Source organism: Hordeum vulgare, chromosome 7H, assembly GCF_904849725.1.
Source record: "Hordeum vulgare subsp. vulgare chromosome 7H, MorexV3_pseudomolecules_assembly, whole genome shotgun sequence".
NCBI classification, from domain to species: domain Eukaryota; kingdom Viridiplantae; phylum Streptophyta; class Magnoliopsida; order Poales; family Poaceae; genus Hordeum; species Hordeum vulgare.
The window spans coordinates 436647188-436653075 of record NC_058524.1 but is presented as its reverse complement, the minus strand read 5'-3'; positions in this window follow the sequence as shown (position 1 = coordinate 436653075).

Genomic DNA, 5888 nt, shown 5'->3' with positions numbered 1-5888 from the left:
CAGTCCTCGCCCAAGACTCGTGCTAAGTCTTCATGGCAGATTTCCAAACCATCACAAACTAGGTCACCCAGCGATCCACAATTGACTATTGGATGCTCTAGACCATGACGCCTAGTCGTCTGGAGGATGCACAGTCCTCAAAGGTAACAAGCGTTGGTTCCACACAAGAATAACTTCTTCAGTGATATTCAATCACTTGGGTTTTGGTTTGTGTTTGGTGTTTGGGGTATTTCCTCACTTGATAATTTTCTCTCAAAGACTCTGAGAAATTTGGGTTGCTCTAAATGACTAGTGTCAGTTTCTCTCGGAGCAGCCAACCAGCTAGTGGTTGTGGGGTCGACTATTTATATCCTGGGAGCATCCCGACGTGATTTGACATTAATGTCCTTTAATAATATGACCCGTTGAGGGTTTTCACAATGGAGCCAAAGTGGCATTTTGAGTCCCGTTGAGGGTTTTCACAATGGAGCCAAACTGGCGTTTTACCCACTTCTGATTGTGATCGACTTTTTGGTGAAGAATGTGGAGAAGCTCTCTGTTAGTCATAACCCTTGGGGTAGTTGGGCTTAAAGTTTCTTGAGTGGCAGTGTCATCGTATGAGGAATAAGAGTCAGCCTTGCAAAATTGACCATCCACGGGCCAATTTCCTTCATCAATCACTGACTTGCCTTTGTCTTCAACTGGTTCAAAATATTTCTTGATGACTTTGATAGGCGGAAGATAGCCAAGGTGATTCTGAAAGTCAGCTTGGTAGTTGACGGTGGATATGTTTGTGATGAATCTCATGATCCAAGGCGCATAAATCTACAGCTCAAATGGTGACAAAGCATTATCGGCCAAAGTCCTCAAAAAGAAATCATGAAGGTTCATAGGGATGCCATGAATGACATTGAACAGGATATTCTTCATGATGCCGGCATCATCTTCTTCATTGTCATGCCCTTTGATAGGTGTGATGGAATATGACAAGATTCTGTAGAGAGTTCTGGGCTCATACTTCAAGTCCTTCACCAGGATTCTAGTCCTTGGAGGTTGGCCCTGAGCCAGAGGTTTCATGAGGACTTCCATGAGCTTATTTGGCAGTTCCCTTTCATCATACATTCTGACTGCATCTTCTGAAGGAATTGATATTGGAAGAGCTCGAAGCAATTCTGTGGATGGAGCTTTGGAGTGAGTGTGTTATGTCATCCAGTCCAAGACCCACGTGTCGACGTCTTTGGGGTCACCTAAGATATGCAGTGTGGCATAGAATTGAAGAATAATGTCAGTATTCTAGTCACCGACATCTGTACAGAATGGCAGTAGCCCTGCTTCATGAAGAACATTCAGTAATGGAGTGAAGCAAGGAATTTCCTCCATGTCACAATGAGGAATGTGGGTGTTAAGAAATATCTTCTTTCTTCCATAGAGCACAGAAGCATAGTAGTTAAGTTGAGTTCAGGTCCAGAACTTTCTGTGCCTGATTCGAAGCCTGTCATAAGGCTTTTCTCCAGTGAAGAAATGACGTTCATCATAGAAGTCTTCCTTCGGAAATTTGGCCTCTTTGAGAAGGGCCAATGAGGTTTTGGTTGAAGATTATGTTGTTGATCATATTGAAGGTTTCTGGCCACTAAAATTGCAGTTTCATCAGCAGAACTTCTGTCAGGAGATGAGACATTTTCATCAGGAGCTTGTTCTTCAGCTTGAGGAATTTGCTTTCCCGAGTGAGCAGATGCAGTTTCTTCAGCTGATGCAGCTGAATCTTGATCTGGTGTTGACTTCACATGTGAGCTCTTTTCTTTAGATCCAGTCAGAATTTCAGAGGCTGCAGGAGTTTGAGGAATTTGAGCTAATATTGGTGAGTTTGGGTGAGCCTTTTCCCAAAACTCATCATGGATAACTGGTCTGCTGCAGTCAATGTCTTCATCGGCCTCTTTTTCTTCGGCAATCATTTCTTCAGTTTCAGGGATTTGATCTGCTTGAATTACCTCATGAATTGGCGTGGATGCAGCAGAGCGATTATCATCCATTTCCTCATCCAGTTCTGGAATGATGTGCTCTTTACCAATTGAAACAATCATATATGATAGTGCAACATTGAGGGAAGTTGCATCCACTCGAGTTGACGATGTAGTAGGCAGAGTCTTCAAGAGTTTTGCCTCTCAAGACTTTGTAGGTGTTGAAGCCTTTCTCTTCTTGGCCTCCTTCTCAACAGATTTTGTTTTCTTTATGTTTGATGTAGACGAAAAATTCACTTTCTTCACCTTTGAAGACTTTGGTGAAGGAGCATTTTCATCAGACACTACTTTAGCAGTGTTAGGCCTGACAGATTCTTCAGTTGTAATATTCTGAGTAATTTCATGACCAGTTGGTTCTTCATTTTCATCAGCCGGTTGCACAGTATGCCTTGGATGAGGATTTATTGGTTGCTTTGGAGCAACCCCGCTGTTGTATTCTTCAATTGCATGAGTTGCAGCTTGGACAAACCTCACTTTGACACCTTTGGTGTCTGCATGAAGATTAGTGTATTTGTGGGTGAGGGTTTTCAGCTCAGCCTGAGTCGAGATAAGTTTCTCTTGCGTTAGGCTGAGGATGTTTTGCTTCACACACTTCTCCTTTTTAGCCTTTGCAACCCGAGCTTGTTTGGCTGGCTGATCCTTCCATTTTGCTTCATTGATGAATGAAGTAACCATGTGACTGAGTCCAGGTGGAAGTTTCAAGTCATCAATTGGTGTGTTTGGATCCTCATACCAAAGGTCGATGAAGTTCAACAATACTTTGGGATCCAGTGCGACGGGAATGGTGTTGCTAGTAGCTTGTGCAAAACTTTCTTGCTTGTTTCTGATGATGGCTTGAAGAGTTTCATCACTATATTCTTCACTTCCTTCTGATGCAGAAGGAATGTTGACAACCATGCCTGGGCTTGGCCTTGTACCTCTGCCAGCCGCCACCTTTGTCTTCAGCAGACCAGGTGAAGATTTTGGAGCTGAGCCTGAGTCTGATGCTACAGAGGAACTTGGATTTTCTGATTGATGCTTACTGAGATGTATCTTCAGAGGAGATGAAGACTTTGCTGCAGTTGAGGATTTGGCAGTAGTTGCTACTTTATGAGGAATTTGCTTTGTTGAGAGTTTTGGCTTGAGATCTGGTTTCTTCAACACAAATTTTTCTTAGGTTTTTCTGTAGTAGAAGCCTCAGCAGCAAAAAAGTGGTAGCAGTTGCTGCAGCAGCAGAATTCTCATTAAACTTTGAGACAACAACTTTTGCCTTTTTCTGAAGCTTAGACAAATATTTGTCTTTTTCATCAGGATAGTCCTCAATGGTGGCTATGCTTGAAGGATGTGCTCCTTGTTGGTCTCCCTGTGGAAATCTTTTGCAAGGAGGTTTGAGGGCAAACTTCTTGGCATATTTTGGAGTGACATATATGTATTCCTTCCACTCTATCGCCCATCTGCGTTCAATCGTTTGCAGCCTTATCTTGCGTTTAGCCATGGTTTCTTTTCAATGTATTTCTTCATCTGGCATGAAGTACTCAACATATATCTCCTCGGGGATCTCAAAGGTAGTGTTCTGTTCCAGCTTCTTGCCACCCTTCTGTTTTCTGTCGTCCTCCTTTTTCTTCAGCTGAGGTTTTTGCTGAGGAATTTGTATTCTTGAGGAATCTGAGGACACATGTAATGTTTCTTCAAGAAATGTTGCAAATGAGTTAAGTTGATGAGAACCTAGTGATTCATCAGCTGACATTTTGTACCTGTGAACAGAGTATAGGTGCGAAGAGTTTGCAGAGGTCATATGTGATGTCTGCTAGAACTACGTCGGTATTTCCCCAAAGAGGAAGGGATGATGCAGTATAGCTACGGTACGTATTTTCCTTAGTGATGAGACCAAGGTTATCGAACCAGTAGGAGAACCTCCTCACACCACGTAAACAACACCTGCACACAAATAACAAATACTCGCAACCCGACGTATTAAAGGGGTTGTCAATCCCTTTTGTGTACGGCGTCTCAAGATAGGCAAATAACGTGAGGTAAAGTGGTAGATAGGATAAATAGATCGCAGAACATATAAATTGCAACAAGGTATTTTGTATTTTTGGTTTAATAGATCTGAAAATAAAAGCAAAGGAAAATAGATCACAAAGGCAAATATGATGAAAAGAGACCTGGGGGGCGTAGGTTTCACTAGTGGCTTCTCTGGAGAAAAATAGCAAACGGTGGCAAAAAAAATTACTGTTGGGCAATTGATAGAACTTTAAATAATCATGACGATATCCAGGCAATGATCATTATATAGGCATCACGTCCAAGATTAGTAGACCGACTCCTGCCGGCATCTACTACTATTACTCCACACATCGACCGCTATCCAACATGCATCTAGTGTATTAAGTTCATGGAAAAACGGAGTAGTGCAACAAGAACGATGACATGATGTAGACAAGATCTATTTATGTAGAAATAGGCCCCATCTTGTTATCCTTAATAGGAAAGGTACATACGTGTCATTTCCCTTTCTGTCACCGGGTCAAGCACCGTAAGATCGAACCCATCACAAAGCACATCTTCCAGTGCAAGATAAATAGATCAAGTTGGCTACAAAAAATCCAAATAACAGAGAAGAAATATGAGGCTATAATCAATCACGAATATAAGAGATCAAAGATGGCTCAAATAACTTTCATGGATAAAAACATAGATCTGATCATAAACTCAAATTTCATCGGATCCCAACAAACACACTGCAAAAAGACTTACATAGTATGGATATCCAAGAGATCATTGTATTGATAATCAAGAGAGAGAGAGAAAGCCATCTAGCTACTAACTACGGACCCGTAGGTCTACAATGAACTAGTCACGCATCATCAGAGAGGCACCAATGGACATGATGAACCCCTCCGTGATGGTGTCTAGATTGGATCTGGTGTTTCTAGACTCTGCGGCGTATGGAATTGATTCCCCCCCCCCCGCCACCTAGGGTTTCTGGAATATTGGAGTATTTATAGAGCAAGAGGCCGTGCGGGAGGCCAACGAGGAGGGCAAAACCCACCGGGGCGCGCCTAGGCCCCCAGGCACGCCCTGGTGGGTTGTGCTCCCATCGCAACTCCCCTCAGGTGCATTCCTGGCCCACTGGATGTCTTCTGGCCCCAAAAAAATCTACAAAAAGTTTCACTGTGTTTGGACTTCGTTTGGTATTGATTTCATGTGATGTAAAAAACATGTAGAAAACAACAAATGGCACTGGGCACTATGTCAATACGTTAGTACAAAAAAATGATATAAAATCACTATAAAATGATTGTAAAACATCTAAGAATGATAATATAATATCATGGAACAATCAAAAATTATAGATACGTTAGAGACGTATCAATATGCGTTCCCAGATTTGAGCTGAGGAATTTGACCAGTGTGTTGAGGAATTTGACTAAGCATTCTGATCTTGGGTTCCAGAGTCGTGCAGGTTCAAAAAATTACACAATTGAGGAATCTCATGAAGAATTTAAGGGCTTGATGTTCTAGACATGGGTGTGCACAGCTGAGAGATTATGTGAGGAAAAACTGATTTTACAAATTCAAAGTGAATAAATGGATCAAACAGGATGGTAAAATAGTGTTTTAATTACCATGTATGAAGAACATGATGAACTGGGAGGTAAAAACGGAAGTTCTTCAGCTCAGATCTTCAGTGCCCTAACTCGGCGACTGAACACAACTACAGTGGCGGCGGAGGAAGATGTTCCGTAGTCGGCGTTATTCCGTAGATGCCGAGGTCGAGGCAGTTAAGTTGTTCCTCATCTATGACGAGGATGCTAGAGGCGGTGCTAGGTTTTGAGCTCGAGCGGAGGAGTCGAGAGGGAGGAAGAGTGTTTGACTGAGGGGGAGGTAAGGGGCTATTTATAGCTC